This window comes from Tamandua tetradactyla, chromosome 11, assembly GCF_023851605.1.
Source record: "Tamandua tetradactyla isolate mTamTet1 chromosome 11, mTamTet1.pri, whole genome shotgun sequence".
Classification (NCBI taxonomy): Eukaryota; Metazoa; Chordata; class Mammalia; order Pilosa; family Myrmecophagidae; genus Tamandua; species Tamandua tetradactyla.
This window is the reverse complement of record NC_135337.1, coordinates 100,952,774-100,972,977: the sequence shown is the minus strand read 5'-3', so window position 1 is coordinate 100,972,977 and position 20,204 is coordinate 100,952,774. Positions and strand designations below refer to the sequence as shown.

Below are 20,204 nucleotides of genomic sequence, written 5' to 3'. Positions count from 1 at the left end.
TTTGTCCAATAAAAGGGACCCTGAATCAATACATACATTTGCAAGACGCCTGGTCATCTGCAGGTATACAAAAATTCCTGGGGAATTCTGGTATACACCAAAGACAGTTAAGCTTAACATAGTATAGGGCAAAAAAATTTCAGAGTTTAGCTCTCTTAACTCCACTAGATGTCACTTCTTTTCTTTTTTTTCTTTTCTCTGCAGATTAAATCTTTCTCAACTGCATTCTATGTACAGCTTCTGACATGGTGATGAATAAAAGTGTGGCTGAATTCATTCTGTTGAGGTTGATCCAGGATGCAGTAATGCAGAAAGCAATATCAATGTCTTCTTGACTCTTTACCTTGGGAGTCTTTTGGGAAACTTTCTCATTGTGGTGACCTTTTAGGCAATCAGACATTTAGGAGTCCCATGTACTTCTTTCTCTTCTACCTGTACTTTGTTGATCCTCACTTTTCTACAACCACTGCTCCCAGGTTGATTGTGGATGCCCTTATTCAGAAAAAGATAATTTCCTACAATAAGACATGATGCAGGTCTTTGCATTCCATTTCTATGGGACCATGGAGGCCTGTGTGCTCATTATCATGGCTTTTGAGCATGATGTGGTTATTTGTAAGCCCCTGCGCTACATAACCATCATGAGTCAGCATGTCTGTGGTGTGTTGGTGATTATGGCTTGGGTAGGATCTTTTATTCATTCTTCAGCACAGCTTTTCTGGCCTCAAGAGTGCCCTTCTGTGACTCCAAAGGCGTTGATCACTATTTCTGTGACTTACAGCCTTTGATGAAACTTGCCTGCATGGATGCTTACATCATAAATTTGCTAGTTGTGTACAATAGTGGTGCCATATGCATGGTGAGTTTTGTAATCTTATTTATCTCATAATATAGTTAATTTATATTCCCTGAGAAACCAAAGTAGGGAAGGAAGATGGAAAGCTCTCTCTCACTGTACATCCCATTTTTTTGTGGTTGTCATATTTTGGGGGCTATGTATATTCATATAAACACAATGGTCAACTGTATTTCCAGTGGACAAGAAGGTGTCTATGTTTTATTCACTTGGGACACCCTTGCTTAATCCTCTGATCTATACACTCAGGAAGGCAAAAGTGAAAACTGCCGTGAAAAAGCTATGGTATAGCAAGTGAAAATTCAGCTGATGACTAACTTATGGGAAATCTAGTTTATATTTCCTTAATATTTCACTTTATTATTTATGGACAGCAAAGAAAAAGTATCCAAACCAAGAAAGAATAAGAAACTGAGCATGCCTCATAATCACGTTGAACACACTATGATGCCTCAATTGAATTCTATCAAGAGTTGGTCATTGTCATATGTTATTTTAGTTTTCTGTTCATAAGTTTATTCAGAAAAAATGCTTGATTTACAATGAAAGATTTTATGGGTATGTATATGTGGCCACCAAATTCCTTTTCTGAATTTTTTTACTAGACCCTTACATAACTTATCAACAACAGCAAGGCTAGAAAAGACTAGATACTTGTGGTAGTTAGATTCAGTTGTCAACTTGGCCAGGTGAAGATGCCTAGATCTTTTGCTGCGGACATGAGCTGATGGCATGTGAACCTCATCTATTACTGATTATATCTGCAGTCAGCTAGGAGGCATGCCTGATGCAATGAATGATGTTTGATCTAATTGGCTGGCACTTAAATGAGAGAGCATAACATAGTACAGCCCAAGCAGCTCAGCATACCTCATATCAGCACTTGCAGCTCATCATAGACCTTTGGAGATGCAGAAAAGAATCACCCCATGGAAAGTCGTTGAAGCCCAGAGGCCAGGAGAGGTCAGCAGAGATTGCCCTGCATCTTCCCATGTGAGAACGAACCTCAGTTGAAAGTTAGCTGCCTTTCCTCTGAAGAACTATATGTTAACTAAATATATCCTCTTTTATTGAAAGCCAATCCATCTCTGGGGGGGGGGTTGCATCCTGGCAGCCAGCAAATTAAAATAATACTTAAAAAATCAAGTTTCCTTGCCAACCTGAGAAATAAAGAAGATGGCTCTAGAAGATAATACTTTGGAAATTTTGTCCAAGCATACCTCACTGGGGATCCTATAAGAATAGTCCTTCAACCTTCAATAAAATTTGGGAAGTTCAATGCCAATCTAGACTTTCTCTAAAAAAGTTTAAACATCCTGTGGATGGTTATCGATGAGCCTTACACTTGGATGCCTTAACCAATATTGGCCATTGAAGTGTGTCCTGAGATTTTCACTTTGCTCTTTAAAAAAGAAAGGAAGGAAAAGGTGAAAGTACTTGTCAGCTGGAATATTCAGAAGGAAACCTAAAGAATTGTAAATGATGATGAAAGAAAAATGTTAAAAAGTGATATTTTTCTAGGTAAAAGTAGGAGCATTATTTTCCTTACATATCAGCATGCACATATTTCTATGAGCATATTTCCTGGAAGAAATTGTTTCAAGACATTTTGACTCTAGGTACATACCTATTATCTCTCAGGAAAGATACATATCAGGAAGGATGAAGTAAATATGATTTTGTTCATCCTAGAAACTTCAACCTATTTCTGAATTTTTGGAATTACATAAAAATTGAAAATTTATCTCTACTCTTTCTCAAATTTGACCTTTTAGCTTTATATAAGAATGCTTTCAAATGCATATTTCCATGTTGAAGATAATCTAAACTATATATATGACATGTACACAAATACCACCTCATAAACTTTTTATCAAATAATGGCATATTGTATTAGGACATCATTATTATTACATTTATATTGGTACCAGGAAGTACTACAATAGGTGATATTCTCTAATAGGAAAGGAGCAAGTAGAAGTTCATACATAAATGAAATATCTTAGTCAAATGAAGGCCAAATGTCATCACCTCACTCCAAAAGATTCCCAATAATTAAATATTTTATGGGTGATATAAAAAATATTTCTGTCTTAAAGAGGATATTTGTCAGAGCTGTCAGTACCATATTCAGAGCTGCAATTTTGCTTCATATGCCTCCAAATTAACATTCACAATTTTCTAAATTTGTCTTAAATTTTTATTTTTAGAATTTTTGAACTTAGTCCTATAATGAATATATTTAAGTATAATTCATTTTTAAGTAAACAAGACATAATAAAAACAAAATTTTAATTACTGTTTCCTGATGCTCCTTCAAGTGTGATACAGTACAAGACAGTCTTTATCTGTCTCAATAATTAAGAACTAAAAATACTTGCATCCTAAAGAGGATATTTTCTGTTTTAACACATTGTTATATAAGAAGCATTAAATCAGAAATAATTGCATTAACAGTGGATTTCAAAATTCTTCATTTTAATTTAAAATGTGGTTGTATTTTACTTCCGCTGCAGAATCATTTGTTTGTATGCCTAGATAAAAAATATTTACAGATAAAAACCTTCTAAAACATGGACATTTTTGGAGTAAATTGCACTGTAAGATCTGGTCATGGAGTTCCACTGGTTATTGGCAAAGACTGGCCTTTTGAAAAGGTAATGGGAAAAGGGCAGAAAGGAAACTACCAAGGGCATTGCAAATAAGGGAAGGAAAGGAGGCCTGAAAATAAGTCTCTGATTCAGTAGGATCCCAGAGAGACCTCACAAATGATCTAAGGCATTTATTACAAAATCCATTGTGATTTATTTATATGGTGAGGCCATTTTCAGTTATCCCATCTCTGAATTCATGTCTGAGGGTTCAGACCCCAAGAACAATCACAGGATCTCTGACAGAATCATCAGAAGTTTGAAAAATATAGGGTTGCATTTTGTTTAAGGAATTACAGTAACTGTAATTTCTAATAACCACAATAAGCATACAGTTAAATGTTCCAAGAAGGTGACAACTATGTTCAGGGCTCAAACGGATCTGAAAGAGCTTCTCTCCACACCCCACTATACCATGAGTCAGAGGGAGTGGATCAGAATGTAGCACTGGGGCTAGATTGTCAGTGTTTGAAGAACTTGAACTCAGCTAAAGAATTATATCTGGTGTTCTATCCTAAATATTCCCTGGGCCCAAACTTTACCCTGTAGTAGGAAAGTAGCGGGTACATTTGGATGAAAATTTATGTGTGAATAAAAATATCACATCAGGTCAGTTCTTAGCAGAGGCTACACATTAATGAGATTATTTTAAATCTTGTAATAGAAGAAAGTTAAATCTGTGATAATTTGAAGTGTTCTGAGCCTGTGGTATCCTTTATCTCTAAACAGTCTTTTGGATACAAATAGTTTCAGAAATGTTTACAGTTAGAAGGTTTCAAATCCCACTCAGGATCCATAATTTCATGTTTCCTAACAATTAAAGAAAAGCATAATAAGGGGAGCCAATTTTTCCCAACTGGAAAATATGTGTACTTTACTATATGTTTATTTTTGAGCTTTTCCACAAAAAACAAAATCATAGCTATTTATACAAATATTTAAGTTTTTGTAATCTGTTCCCAAGGCATCTCCTTTCTAACATCTGTAAAAACGTAGCTAATTTTTTGACTCATATTTTGGTTTCTTTTTTTTGTTATTTTTCATTATTATCTTTGGCATATATATATATATATATTTTTTTTTTTCACATGGGCAGGCACCGGGAATCAAACCTGTGTCTCTGACATGGCAGGCAAGAACTTGGCCTATTGAGCCACTGTGACCCACCCAGGCTCATATATTTTTGTCATGAGTTGAGTGAGGAACATAGATATACAGAGGTAGCTGGGTGGATAACTTGAAATCTGGTTCTTATTTTTAAATATTCTGCACAATATCAACTGCCAAAAACTTGTTAAAATAATTAATAAGTAAGCTGAGATTTCTATTTATGGGATCATCCCTTTTAGGGGGGTAGTTTTTGGTGATGTTTTAAACCTGAGAAATATCAAGGGCTTTGAATTTTGTGCAAAAGTGTGTGTGTATTTTACATTGAAATTATTATTGGGAAAACTGTGGATTCACATGCATTTGCAAAAAATGATACAGAGATACATATCCTATGTATACCTTGCTTAGTTTCTTCCAATATTTTATGAAATGATGATATAATATCAAATGAAGAACATTGATACTGACACTATCTACTAATTTTACTAATATTTTCCCACTTTTATTTTTGCTTACTCATGTGAGTATACTTAGTTATATACAATTTTTTAAAAATATTTTTATTGACAAATCTCCACACACATGTGTGTTCAATCAATGGCTCACAAATCATCACATAATTGTGTATTCATCACCACGCTCATTTTTAGAACATTTGCATCACTCCAGAAAATGCAATAAGAAGAAAAAAGAAAAAACACATACATCCCATACCCCTTACCTCAGTCTCTTGCATCTCTTTTATAACCAAACTTTCTTACTTGCCCCTTGCATCCACTAATCTGTGTCCCATTCTTCTGTTATTTCATAACTGGAATCAAACATATGTTAACTTTGGTGATTGGCCTTTATCCTTCAGCAAAATGCCTTATAGATGCACCCAATTTGTTGCATGTATAAATAATTTGTTCCTTCTTTTTGGTGGGGTGAGAATGTGCATATTTTTATTAGAGAATTTGTAGATAAAGAAAGCAGAAATTAGAGAATGATATTTAACCCCCCCCACAGACACAGATTTTCCTATTGTGAATACACATTTTGCATAAGTGTATTAACTTTATTACAGCTGGTGAAACAGTATTATTATAAATCTGTTATTACCTATAATCTGTAATTTATAGAGTTCAATGTTTGCATTTTATAAGGCTATGTTGGTTTTCTTAGTTTTTATTCTTGTGACCTAAATTTTTCTCATGTAACCACTTCCAACTTTATAACTTAATGATGATAATTCCATTCAAAATGCTGCACTATTATTACTAACATTTTTCATATAGATTTTCCATCAACTCAAACAGAAACTATGGACCAATTAAGCATTACCTACCATTTTCTAACCCATCTCATCCCAATCCCTGATAACCTGTATTCTAGTTTCTGATATCAAATTTGCTTATTCTAATTGTTTCATACCAGCAATATCATACAATATTTGTCCTTTTGTGACTGGCTTATTTCACTCAACATAATGTCATCAAGTTTTATCCATGTTTTCACATGTACCAGAACTACATTCTTTTTTTTTTTTTGCAACTGAATAATATTCCATTGTATGTATACAGTGTAGAGAGCACATTTTGTTTATCCCCCATTCATATATTGATTGGCACTTGGGTTGTTTCCATATTTTGGCAATTGCAAATAATGCCACTCTGAAAAACTGGATGAAAATATCTGGTCAAGTCCTTGTATTCAATTCTTCTGGGTACATACCTACAACTGGTAATGCCAGGTAATATGATAATTCTGACTCAATCTCACCATTCTCTACCTAGATCATTATTTTCTATCTACTTTGCATTTTATATTGCCTTGAAAATGTTCAGAATTTCACTGTGTATTTTCTTCACCCAGAATATTCATCACATGAAGTTTTCTTTCTGATAATTTTCATCAATTATCAGTCCTTGTCATTATAATTAATCTTGTTAATTAATACATTGGGTCACAACAAAATTCATAATCAGAAGGAAATCAGATTATCTGCTTATAGAATCCTTCTCTGACTACAGAATATAAAATAATCTCCAGAAATAATCACACCACTTCTTTTACATTAACTGCTCTAATGATCTCTCTCTGACATTTTTGTCTAACTGATTTAAAATTGTCTCATTTCCAACCATTTCTGTTTGGGTGATAAAAACAAAATGCATATAAAGCACATCTTGGATCATCTGATGAGCAATGTACATCTAGATGCTGCCACATAATTTCATTACCAGATAATGATTGCTACTATGCAGACATCAACCACTAATAATCTCTGTTGCAAGTATAAGAAGCAAGTAGACATGAGCTTGACAAGTGAGGAAAGAATTTTTGTCAAGTAGATATCAAATGGCTATGGAGAACGTGGCAATGGCTTTACAGTAGTTTCAGTAGAAAACATTGGTAATAACCCTGATGTGCCAAACTTCAAATTACCTTTGCTAAATCTCTGTGCAGTATTCATGTGTCCATTTGACTATAGCATCACAATATTAACTATATTAATACTTATGCAATATTACATTATTAATTTTAATGTATAGGATATTATCACAATTTTGTTTGTAAATTTGTTTCATTTTTATATTCCTCTGTCTCATAAGTTACTGATAACCCCATATGTTTATAAATGTATATATATTTGAGAAACATTATGCTGTAAGCTGTTCATATTCAAACAAGGATTCATGAGATTTATTTCCTTTAAAAGAGTCCTATAGAATACTGAAAACTAAGAAAATCTGTTTTATACTTTGGAAGATAAAAGTAAGTGTATTAGGGTGGTGCGACAGTGGCTCAGTGAGAGAATTCTCGCCCGCCAGGCTGGAGACCCAGGTTCAATGCCTTGTGCCTGCCCACGCAAAAAAATAAAACTAAAAAAGTAAATTTAATATAAAACCCATTCCCTTAATTAAACTGCATGCACATAGGAAAATAAAAATGAAATGCAAGGCTTAAAGTTTATGTTAATGTTCTGGGAATGGGCAGATTTTCTAGACCAGTAAATTAGGATTGCCTTCACCCCAGTAATCACTGAAATGTTTTGAAATCATCTGTAAAGGAGCTTTTCTTCAGTCAAAAAATAAAACCTTCCTATGGTAATTTATATTTTTGAGGACTGGTCAGGTTTCTCATATACCAACTAGGGTGAGCATGAAGAGAATCTAAAATACTCAAGATTCTTGTCCCTAGTATTCAATCAATACAATCCCCTTCCCTTGAATGTGGGTGGGACTGTGCTTTTCATCTAACCAGTAGAATGAAGTAAATTTAGTAGTCACTTTTATAACTGTATTACCTAAGATCGTATTTTCTGTCTTGCTCACAGTCTCCATGTCTTGCTGGCTTTGATGAAGGAAACTGCCAGGCTTTGAGCTGCCCTTTAGAGATACAAACATAAGAAGAAACTAGGGGTGGTCTCTAGCCAACACCCACTAAGAACTGAGGTCATCAGTCCAAAAACATACAGTAAAATGAATTTTGACAAAACCACATGAGCTTAGGAGCAGATGCTTTTCCAGTTGAGCCTTAAGATTTGATCACGGCTATGGTTGACACCTTGATTGTCGCCTTCTGACAGACCATAGATCCAAACAGACACCCAATGCTTCATGAAATTGAGTTGTGCCCTTGCCCCTGACCCACAGAAACTGTGAGATAATATAAGAATTGTTTCAAGCTACTGAAATTGTAGTATTTTTATATAACAATAGATAACTAGTAATGTACATATTAGGCTTGCTCTGTTTTGTAGAAACTAGAATGAAAACCTTCAGGCAAACACCATTGGATTTCATAGTCTGAAAGTCATTTATTCTTCGGCTTTAAAAAGTGGTAGTTCCACCCTTTCTGAGGGCCTATGCAGTGGCCCACCTCTTTCCAAATCAACCTCGGGGAACATCGAGAAGACCACCTCTCGGCTCCACTCTCTCTAGGCATCAGGGCCACCCCTGGGCTCTCTGCCATTTCTGGGGCACACACTCAACCCCTTCATGTGGTGGTAGCCAGGCTCTCTTGGTCCTGAAAGGAGCATGCTCTACCTTCTACAAGGCCTGAGGCTGCACAACTCTTCCACTGCAACAAGGTGGGAGGCTGATCCTCACCCTTAAGGATAAACTCACCCTCTCCATGTGTATGGGTGGGTCCACTCTCCTGGCTGAGCTTTCTTGGCTTCAGACCTGATTTTCCATGGTACTGACTCTGCAAACGCCAATATTTTTCTCTTTTGTGTCCACCTTTGACCGGGTTGGCAGTGGTTCCATTTACACCAACAGTCTCTTCAAGCACTCCAGGACTTCTTCATCAATTTCTTTCACTTCCTCCAAAATCTTCCCCTTAGCCACCCAAAACAGCATTCCAACATATCTGGTATTTGCAAACTGCAGCAGCGCCCCACTCTCCAGTACCAAATCTGTTGTAGCTTGCAAGCTGCCAGAATGCAACATACCAGAGATGGACTGGCTTTTAATAAAAGGGGATTTATTTTCTTAGTTCTTCAGAGGAAAGGCAGCTAACTTTCCACTGATGTTCTTTCTTACATGGGAAGGCACAGGATGGTATCTACTGACCTTCTCTCCAGGCCCCTGGGTTCCAACAACTTTCCCTAGGGTGACTTCTTTCTGCATCTCCAAAGCCTGGGCTGAGGTGCGAGAGCTGAGATGAGGAATGCAGAGCTGCTTGGCTGTGCTACGTTGTGCTATCTCATTTAAGCACTAGCCAATTAAGTCAAGCATCATTCATTGCAGCAGGTATGTCTCCTAACTGACTGCAGATGTAAATCAGCAAGAGATGAGGTTCACCTATCATTGGCTAATGGCCACAGCAACAGAACTAGGTGCCTTCACCTGCCAAGTTGACAACTTAATCTAACTACCACACTCTGTCATTTCATAGTCCCACCAAATTACTAATCTCATATTCTGGTTTATATCTTCATTTTGCCAAAATAAGAAGACTATGCAAGGAAGTCCATCTGTGGGTATTAAAAGATTCCAACTTGTTCTACAAAATGAAGATCTTATCATTATCTGAAGTTTTCATGCTGAATGAGGAAATATGTGAGCTTTTCTCTTCATCTATCTAATTTGATGTACTTTAAACTCTAATGATATACATTATTATGGTCAATAAAAATTGCTGTGGGCATGAGCCAATGGTACGTGAACCTCATCTGTGCTCATTACATCTGTAGTCAGCTAGGAGGCATGCCTGCTGCAATGAATGATGTTCGATTTAATTGAATGGAGCTTAAATGAGAGAGCTCCATGTAGCACAGCCCAAGCAGCTCAGCATACCTCATCTCAACACTCCTCAGTCCAAGCCTTTGGAGATGCAGAAAGAAATCACCCCAGGGAAAGTTGTTGGAACCCAGAGGCCTGGAGAGAAGGCCAGCAGAGACCACCTTGTGCCTTCCCACGTAAGAAAGAACCTCAGTTGAAATTTAACTGCCTTTCCTCTGAAGAACTAACAAAATAAATCATTTTTTATTAAAAGCCAATCTGTCTCTGGTATGTTGCATCCCGGCAGCTAGCGAACTAAAATATATATATATTTTATATACGTATATATATATGTATATATATATATATGTATATATGTATATATATATAGTCAATGAAAAGTCTACATAAGAGAAAATTGGAAACAAGCAAGAAATTGTGTTATATCCATATAATGAATATTATGGAAGAATGAAACTTGATAAGCCACAAGTAGCAATAACATGGAAATAATTACACAAATGTACTGTGAATGAAATTATCCATATACAAAATGAATATGGTACCTGATTTCAATTTTATGAATATCAAACAGAAAAAATTAAGCCATAGGTTTGAAAATCAATATTTTAGTCACCATTGATAAGGCAAAACACATATTAGGACTTTAAGATTCTGACTGTAATACATTTTAATCTTGTGCTATTTACCTGGCAGTGTTCACTTTGTGTGCCTTGATGTATTTCATTTATTTACAAAGGTTTTCTATGTGCATTTTCTGTATATATGTAACAACTTATTTTGCTTTTTTAGAGCTTCCAAAATGCAATATACCAGACATGGCTTAGCTTTTACCATGGAGATTCATTAACTTACAATTTACAATTTAAGCCTGTGACAATATTAACTCGAGAACTGAACAGAACAATACTGGGACTTTGAAGGCAAGCTGTCAGTACCTGGGTTTCCTCTGACATGTAGTAAAGCACATGGTAATATCTGCTGCTCCTTCTTTTCCATGTTTTATTGCTTCAGCTTCTGGCTTCTCCATCTGTGATTTTTTCTCTCAGTTTCTCTGGGTGCTTGTCTGAATTTAATCTCTTTTAAAGGACTTGAGTAAAATGATGAAGACACACCTTGGGGCAATGCTTCAATTGAAATAACCTAATCAATGGTCTCATCTATTATAGGTCTCTAATCAAAGGAATGGCTTAAAAGAACATGATATTTTCTGGGGTACATGACTGTTTCAAAACACCACACTCCACTTCCTAGACTCCCCAAAAACCCTGCTCCAAGGAAAAGTTAGAGAAAGGGCAGGAGGGCAACTGAAACAGCAATTCTTGAGTGCAAGTGATCTGGGAGAGTCTTCTGCAGCATATAAAGAGGACGTGGTTGCAAAACTGAAGAACTGAGAAGTAGAGAACTGGAGACCATCAGGCTGGTGCAAACAGCCTAATGCAGAAGCCCAAAGCCCCCAGGAGTGCATAGATAGGGAAACAGGGACTAAGAAGTAAGCCAAGTCACATTCTTTGAATGCACTACCTTCACCAGTGCAGTCCAGCAACCTGCAACCTACTGCACACCCCACACACCTGAACACTTTCAGCCACCTCCATTCCCCACACTCCAAATGCCCACACTACACCAACCACTCATATGTACACTGACCCCACACCTTCACCCCAAGTACAGCCTAATTCATCTCCCCTGCATCCCTCCTGAACACTACCTCCACTTCCATGCTCCCTACATGCTGTCATCAGATCATAAAGGCTGCCAGCACTTACATCAATGCCCAGGCTAATCCCACTGCTGCCCATACAGTCACACAGCCCTACACCCCCTGAGCTCTGCACATGGGTACACCATGGCACTCCTAAACCTGCATATGCACACAGCCTCTAGTCATACCCCTCAGCTCTAGGAAAGTGCAGATCTGTGCAGCCAGGTCAACTCTGCTCCCAGCCCATGCAGGCATAATGCCAAACACTGCCATAGCTCTGCACATACCCACAAATGGCCCCATGCCCTAAGACCAGTGCACACCAAGGGTGCAAGGACTCCTGCACCCACACAGCCATATCCTTCTTCCATAGCTCGGCACCAACATACATAGACACCAGCATAGATCCACAAACTGCGCCTAACCTGTACTGCAATGTATCACCACACTTTTGTGACCCATCCCATGACATGTATCCTGCTACACATCCATCCTATAAACACAAGACTTTAGACTACTGAAGGAATTCAACTTAAAAAGTAAATAAATCAAGATATTTATATGTATATATTTATTAAATAAAATAAATGTGATGGCTAATGATATAAAAAAGATCAACAAGACACTAGAAGAGAACAAAGTGAATCTGAAAGAATAAATAGAAAAATAGCAGATATCACAGAGATTAAAGATTCTGTACACCAAATGAAAACATACTAGAGTCACACAACAATAGATTTGAAGAGGCAAAAGAAAGAATACATGAACAAGAGGACAGGACAATTGATTTTGAACACTCAGAACAGCAAATAGCAAAAAAAAAAAAAAAAAAGAAAAAGAAAAGATGGAAAAATTTGAATTGGATCTCATGGAAATGATGGACAAAACAAAGTGCACAAATATAGAATCATTGGTGCCTTAGAAGAAGAAAAAAAGAGTAAAGTGTTGTGAGTATTAGTTGAGGATATAATGGGGGGAAACTTCCCAATCCTTACAAAGGACATACTTTTTAAGTCAAAGAAGCTCAATAAACTCCAAGCAGAATAAATCCAAATAAGACTTCCCCAAGAAATATATTAATCAGTCAGTCAAATTTTGAGGAGAAGCAGAAATTTGGAAAGTGGCAAGAGAAAAATAGTCTACTACATACAAGGGAAACTAACATAAGACTGAGTTCAGACTACTCAACTGGCACCATGGAAGTGAGAAAGCAGTGGTATGATATATTTAAGATGCTGAAATAGAAATACTTCCAGCCAAGAATTCTGTGCCAAGTCAATGTGTTCTTTAAAACTGACAGAGAGATTAAAATTTTCACAGAAAAACAAATTATGAAAGAATTTGTCACCAAGAGACTGGCCTTACAAAAAATACTAAAGGTAGTTCTTCCTGTTGAAACTTGATATGTGAATTAGAGCTAAAGGACACATAGAGGTCATTGCACCCCAACACACCAGGATATACATTCTTCTCTAGTGTTCATGGAATATTTTACAGGATAGAACATATGCTGTGGCACAAAACAAGTCTTTATTAATTGAAAAACATTGAAATTATTCAAAGAACTTTCTCTGATCACAGTGGAATGAAGATAGATCTCAATAACCATTAAAGAATGAGAACATTCACAAATATATGAAGATTAAATAATATATTTTTAAACAACCACTGAATCAAAGAAAAATTTGGTAGAGAAATCAGTAGACATTTCATTTCATTTATCTGGAGACAAATGAAAATGAGAATACAAATAATGAGAACTTATGGGATACAGCAAAGGCTGTGCTGAGAGGGAAATTTATTGCCCTAAATGCCTATATTACAAAATAAGAAATAGCAAAAATTGAGAACTTAGCTGCTAACCTGGAGGAACTTGAGAGAGAACAGCAAAATAACTTCAAAGCAAATAGAACAGAAATAACAAAAACCACAGCAGAACTAAATTAATGGTAGATCAAAAGGACAATAGAAAGAATCAATAAAACCAAAAGTGGGTTCTTTGAGAAAATCAATAAAATTGATGGGCCACTAGTAAGACTGACAAAGAAAAAAAGAGATAGAGGATGTAAATAAACAAAATCAGAAATGAGAAAGGGTGCATTACTACAGACCCTGAGGAAATAAAGGAAATCATAAGATACTATGAACAACTATATGTCAACAAACTAACAACTTAAATAAAATAGGTAAATTTCTGGAAACACACAACAAAACTCCATTGACTCAGGAAGAATTAGAAGATCTGAACAAACCAATCACAAGTAAAGAGAGTCAATCAATCATCAAAGATCTGTGTAGAGGGTAGCCCATGGTGGCTCAGCAGACAGAGTTCTCACCTGCCATGCAGGAGAACTAAGTTCAATTCCCAGTGCCTGCTCAGGCAAAAAAAAAATCTTTGTAGAAAGAAAAGCCCAGGGTCAGATAGCTTCCCAGGGGAATTTTATCACATATTCTAAGAAGAATTAACACCAATCTTGCTCACAACTTTCCAAAAAATTGAGGGAAAAGAAACACTACTTAACTCATTTTATGAAGCTATTATCATTTTAATAATAAAACTGGGTAAAGATGCTATAAGAAAGGAAAACTACAGGCCAATCTCCCTAATGAACATAGTTGCAAAAATTCTCAACAAAATATTAGCATACTGTATCCAACATAACATTAAAAGAATTATACAAGTCTTGTGACCAAGGGGTGGTTACAGCAGGAATACAAGGATGGTTCTATGCAGGAAAATCAGTTAATGTAATACTGCACATTAACAAATTGAAAGGGAAAGATCACATGATCATCTCATTTGATGCTGAAAAAGCATTCAACAAAATTCAGCATCCTTTTCTGATAAACACACCTCAAAAGATAGCAATAAAAAGTAACTTCCTCAATATGATAAAATGCATATATGAAGAACTGATAGTCAGCTTAGTACTCAATGAGAGAGATGGAAAGCTTTCCTCCTAAAATCAGGAATGAGCAAATAATGGGATAAGGATTCCCATTATCACCACTATTATTCAACATTGTACTAGAAGTTATAATTAGAGCAATCAGGCATAACAAAGAAATAAAAGACATCTGAATTGGAAAGGAAAAAGTAAAACTTTCATCATTTTCAGTTGACATGATACTATACTTAGAAAATCCTGAGAAATCTACAGTAAAGTTACTTGAGCTAATAAACACATTCAGGAAGGTGGCAAGATGCAAACTTGTGCAAAAATCCATAATGTTCCCATACACAAGCAATGACCTAACTGAGAAGTCAGTTATGGAAAAAATTTCATTCAAAATAACAACTACAAGCAACTAAGGAAGTACTTAAGAATGAACTTAACTAGGGATGTAAAGGAATTGTACACAGAAAACTACCTAACAATGCTAGAAGAAATCAAAGATCTAAATAGGTGGAAAGACAATCCCTGCTCATGGATAGGAAGGTTAAATATAGTTAAGATGTTAATTCTACCCAAATTGAGCTACAGATTCAATGCAGTACCAATGAAAATTCCAAACACCTACTTTGAAGTCTTGAAAAAGCTAGCTATGACATTCATTTGGAAGAGAAAGAGACATGGAATATCCTAAAAATATCCTAATAAAGAAGAATTAAGGGGAGTATTAACATTTCCTGACTCTAAAACTTATTGTAAAGCCACAGTGATCAAAACACTAGGGTACTGGCATGAAGATAGAAGCATTGACCAATAGAATTGAATCAAGAGTGCTGAAATAGACCACCATTTCTCTGGTCAACTTATTTTCACAAGGTTCCAAAGCCCACTGAACTGCGACAATACAGTCTTTTCAACAAATGGACATGGGAGAGTTGGAAATCAATGGCCAAAGAATGAAAGAGGACCCTTACCTTAAACCATATACAAAAAATAACTCCAAATGGATGAATCACATAAATAAAAGAACTGGCACCAAAAATATTCTAGAAGAAAATATAGAGAAACATCTTCAATACCTAGTAATAGAGGTAGCTTTCTGAAGTTTACATCCAAAGAACAAGCAACAAAAGAAAAAAATAGATAAATGGAATTCCTCTCAATGAAATGTTTCTGCACCTCAAAAGACTTTGTTAGAAATGTTACAAGGCAGCCAACTCAATGGGAGAAAATATTTGGAAATCAAATATCAGACAAAGGTTTTATTTCTTGTATAAATAAAGAGATCATACAACGCAACAAAAGAACAAACAACCCAATTATAAGATGGGCTAAAGTTATGAATAGGCATTTTTCTGAAGAGTAAATACAGAAGACAGTTTGGTGGGTCCTTACAAACTTAATATCAAGTTGTCCCATGACCCAGCAATAACACTACTTCATATATACCCTAGAGGGCTGAAAGAAATGACACAAACAGACATTTGCACACTGATCTTCATAGCAGCATTATTCATGATCACCAAAAGATGGAAACAAACCAAATGCCCATCAACAGATGAGTAGATTATCAAAATATGGTATATACATATGGTGGAATATTATGCAGCAGTAAAATAAAAAATCCTCCTTAAAGTCTTGAGGACATAATGTTGAGTGAAAAAAGCTGGATAAAAATGGATAGATGCTTTATGACTCTACTTCAACGACCATAGTTAAAGTAAAACCAGAGGCTTATAATACTGAATATAGGGGACTTAGAGATATATAGAGCCTAGAGATGGATGAACAGTTAGGTAATGAGGTAGAACTCCAATGTAAGGGAATAGACAGAAGTTAATGTGGTTCTCTAGTGGGTCTAAAAGTAATATTACCATATTGAAGGTGAACAAGATTGAAAGGGGTTGTATTGACCTATGTGTCCCACTGATTAACACTAGAAATATAAATTAGTTCTTGTAAGATCTACTTCAAAAGTATGATTCGTGTACAGAAAATGTTTAAGTTCAGTGTACAGGAGAAAAATTTTCATTGAATGCTATAGATTGTTTAAGAAGAAAACATCAGTCATACCACAGCAAGAGCAGAGGGTAAATAATGGGTGGAGGGACTAGGTTTAAAGGAGGTTTAGATTTCCTAATTGGGAGATTTTGATTAATCATTATCTTTCTCTGAAGAACAATGAAATGATGTAAACTTGAGAGCATTGATAGATTGTGGACTTTGGGCATTATACATGATGTGCAATGAATGCAGGTGTCTGAAGGATGTACTGACTGAGAAGCAGATTTGCAAACACTGGTGTATACATATGATGGAATATTGTACTGCTACAAAAAAAGAATGAAGTTGTGAGGAATGTGACAATGTGAATGAATTTGCAGGACATTTGGTGAGGCAAAATAAGTCAGAAATGAAAGAACAATTATTGAATGGTTTCATTAAGAAAATGCTGATAGGAAAACAGAGGCTAGATTGTAATCTCTTATAGCAGAGACATTTAGTCCAAAGGGGTAATTGTTATTTCTGAATTTTGAGAGGCTGTTATATATAACCTGGTATTTAGAGATAAGTATGAAGCCAATCGGGTCAGAGTTAAAGTAATTCAGAACACAGGGACAAAGAAGACACTGTCTATATTTTAGAAACACACATACTCTTTGAGATCAAAGGAAGAAAGTTTTATTTTGTGTATAACCTAAATTTTCTGTAGCATATGATCCAATTCAACCCATCTGTATAGCTCATTTGAACAATTGAAACACAGGGAGCACAAAATAAGAAAGAGGTCATTTAATCCTGTATAGCTTATTATAATGTCTGGATACATCCTAGAATATATTAAACCCACAATAAAAAAGCACTACCAAGTCCCTTGAGGGGGTGAGAGAAAAAAATATAGAACTATTAAACTTTACCAACTGGGAATACCTTGACACATGTCAAATTTCAGGGACACCCAAATCTATGTGCCAAGCCCTTGATCTTGAGACTTACTCTTGTGTAAGGAGAAGCTCAGGCTATCTATAATTATCCTAAGAGTTACTTCTGGAGGGCCAATTTTGTTGGTCAATCTCTTTAAGCCCAACTCTACAAGTGAAATATTTGCCCTCCCCCACTATGTGGGACATGACATCCAGAAGTGAAAGTCTCCTTGGTGGTATGAGATGACTCCCAAGTGTGAGTCCAGTCCTTGCACTGTGGGACCAACAATTCCATCCTGACCAAAAGGGGAAAAGAAGTATAACTAGTAAAGTATCAGTGGCAGAGAAATTTCAAATAGAGTCAAGAGGCTACTCTGGAGGTTGTTCTTATGCAAACTTCAGTTATACAATGCTACTTATTATAATTTGCCAAATCCAAAACAAAACCATTCCTGCCAATCCTAAAGATCACCCATGACATATATAAAATTCTACAAAGTTTCCATGCACTAGAGTAACTTTCCAGAAACTTACAATTTCCAGATGTGTCCTGGGACCTGTTAAGTCCTGAAACCTAGAGGACCCATCCTCTGCAGAATATCAGCTAGTTCCATCTCCATATCCCATTATTATTGACAGCCCCTTCCAACATGAAAAAGTTAGAAAGGGCAGCCCACCATGGCTCAACAGGCAGAGTCCTTACCTGTCATTCCAGAGATTGGGTTTGATTCCTGGTGCCTACCAAGTGTACAAAAAAAAGTTAGAATGGCCATAATCCAAATACCACTAAAGAGTGGGGTAGACAGATCAAAGGCAATGGTGGGGTTATATAGAGAAGATAGGATTTAACAAATGAATATGATTGCTGAATTATTAAATTAATATTTCTTTTAGTCTCCAGGCACATCCAGCAGCTAGAAGTAAAAACCAAAAATTGTAAAATTATAATCCTTGCCAAATTTTGAAAACTGTTCTTTTCTACAACTAATTGTGGTGCTATGCTTTGAAATTTATTGCTTTTTTTGTATATATGCTATTTTTCACAAAAAAGAAAAAAAGTCAATTGAGATGATAAAAAGTATTTACTCCTGGTCTGCAATGTTCTACAATATCTTTATTGTGTTGGTGATTACGTGGGTTTAAATATTTGTAAAATTTCATTAAACTGTATGCTTGAAAAGTGTGCATTTTGTTGTTTAAATTATACCTAAAGATGATGCTTTACATGGGAACATTAATAAACTTGCCAAAGTTCCAGAATTGAAGTGATAGTGCCAGAATTTAATGACATCACTTCTATTTACCAGAATTTAGTGTTTTCCCTAATAAGTTTTGATAACTTTTAGGGGTATACCCCATCAATATGGATTTGAAAGTATTCCTTTCCTTAGAGTGTGGTGTGTGGGAACAACAGAGGCAGAGATGTGGTCACATGAGTGCAGCTCACTGAAATGAAGAATCCCTCAAGATGTGAAAGGAGGGGAGGAGTATTCTGAGGACAAAGTTGGCCTTTTGATCATCCTGCTTGGGCTTAATTGGCTTCATGGTTTGCTATGTTTCTGACTTACTATATGAAACAGCATACTGAGCAAACCCTGAAAGGATTGGAGGGCATGTGTATAAATCCTGGACCTCTGAAAGGAATTTCTGAGAATTGGTGAATTTTTGTGAAATCCCTATAAATATCTGCTGGGAGGAAAAGGAATGTTTATTTCACCTGTTCTGTTAGGGAATGATTTGGGGTAATAGAACTGGCTTTGTATATGTTCCTACCAAGGAATAATTGAAATATTTTATTTTTTCCAGAAATGTCTGAAAGCAGAAGTAAAAACTTACTTTCCCCCTAGCAATAACACAGACTTTTTATAAGGCTTAATTCAGGACTTCTGGGAAAGGCTGGCTCTCTGTGGACATCTTCCCTCCCCATAGCTCCTGAAACATAAAGCAATAGTGCCTCTTTCTGAAGCAAAATTTGCTTGTTGCAAATAAATGCACTTTACATGATTTATCTTCAAAGCAAATTGGAATTAGAAGGAATAACTATGAGCTCTTTATTGAATGTCATCTATTTACATACAAAAAGAAAGGCATGTTTATAAGCCCAAATGAAATGTTACCCTTTTCTTACCTCAAATTGAGGAAAAGGTTTTGGGGAAGTTGCCAACATCTAGATTTGTCTCTTGAGGGATCTGAAATTCTGAGATAATTTCTCCTAGTGTGAATATTCTAATGTTTCCTGGATTCTCAAACTTCTCTGAGCTTTACTTGATACAGACCTGTCTCAGACCAATTTTTATTTAAAAGGGATCAAAAATAAGGGAGCAAAGTATAGCACTAAAAACTTGCATATTCCTGTTTTGCAAAGGGTGAGATCAGGAAAGGAAGGGGGGTACATAGTTGGATACTAATGCTGGATGTCCAGAATGCACTGAAATGCATACGTATTGCAAAAAGTACTCAAAGTACATCTGATCCCTAACCTCATTCTTTGATCATCTTTACATGTTGTATTTTTTCTGCCCCATCTCCTGATTCTTTGTCTTCTCTGGCTCTTGTTTACAGTCACATTTTACCTTCTGGTTTTGACTTCATTTGGTAACCACCATAACCCACTGTTACTTTTCAAATACACACATAAAGTGATGAATTATGTCAAGGTACTGACAGTACTAATGGCTTCCTTCTTTATATGTTTATGATTCTTGATTTTCTGTTACTTCTAACTGGAAGGTTAGTGCCTCATGCCCTGAATGGCACTGTAGGGTGGGGTGTTCGGAGGGTTGCCATGGATCATGAAGGCTTGAGATGTGGTCTTAGAACTCCTGTGATGTTT

General features: G+C 36.0%; 1 pseudogene; it reads left to right on the top strand.

Moving 5' to 3' along the window:
* The first annotated feature begins 245 nt into the window (after positions 1 to 245).
* On the top strand, positions 246 to 1,154 carry LOC143649330 (olfactory receptor 4C11-like; annotated as a pseudogene).
* The last annotated feature ends 19,050 nt before the right edge of the window (positions 1,155 to 20,204 follow it).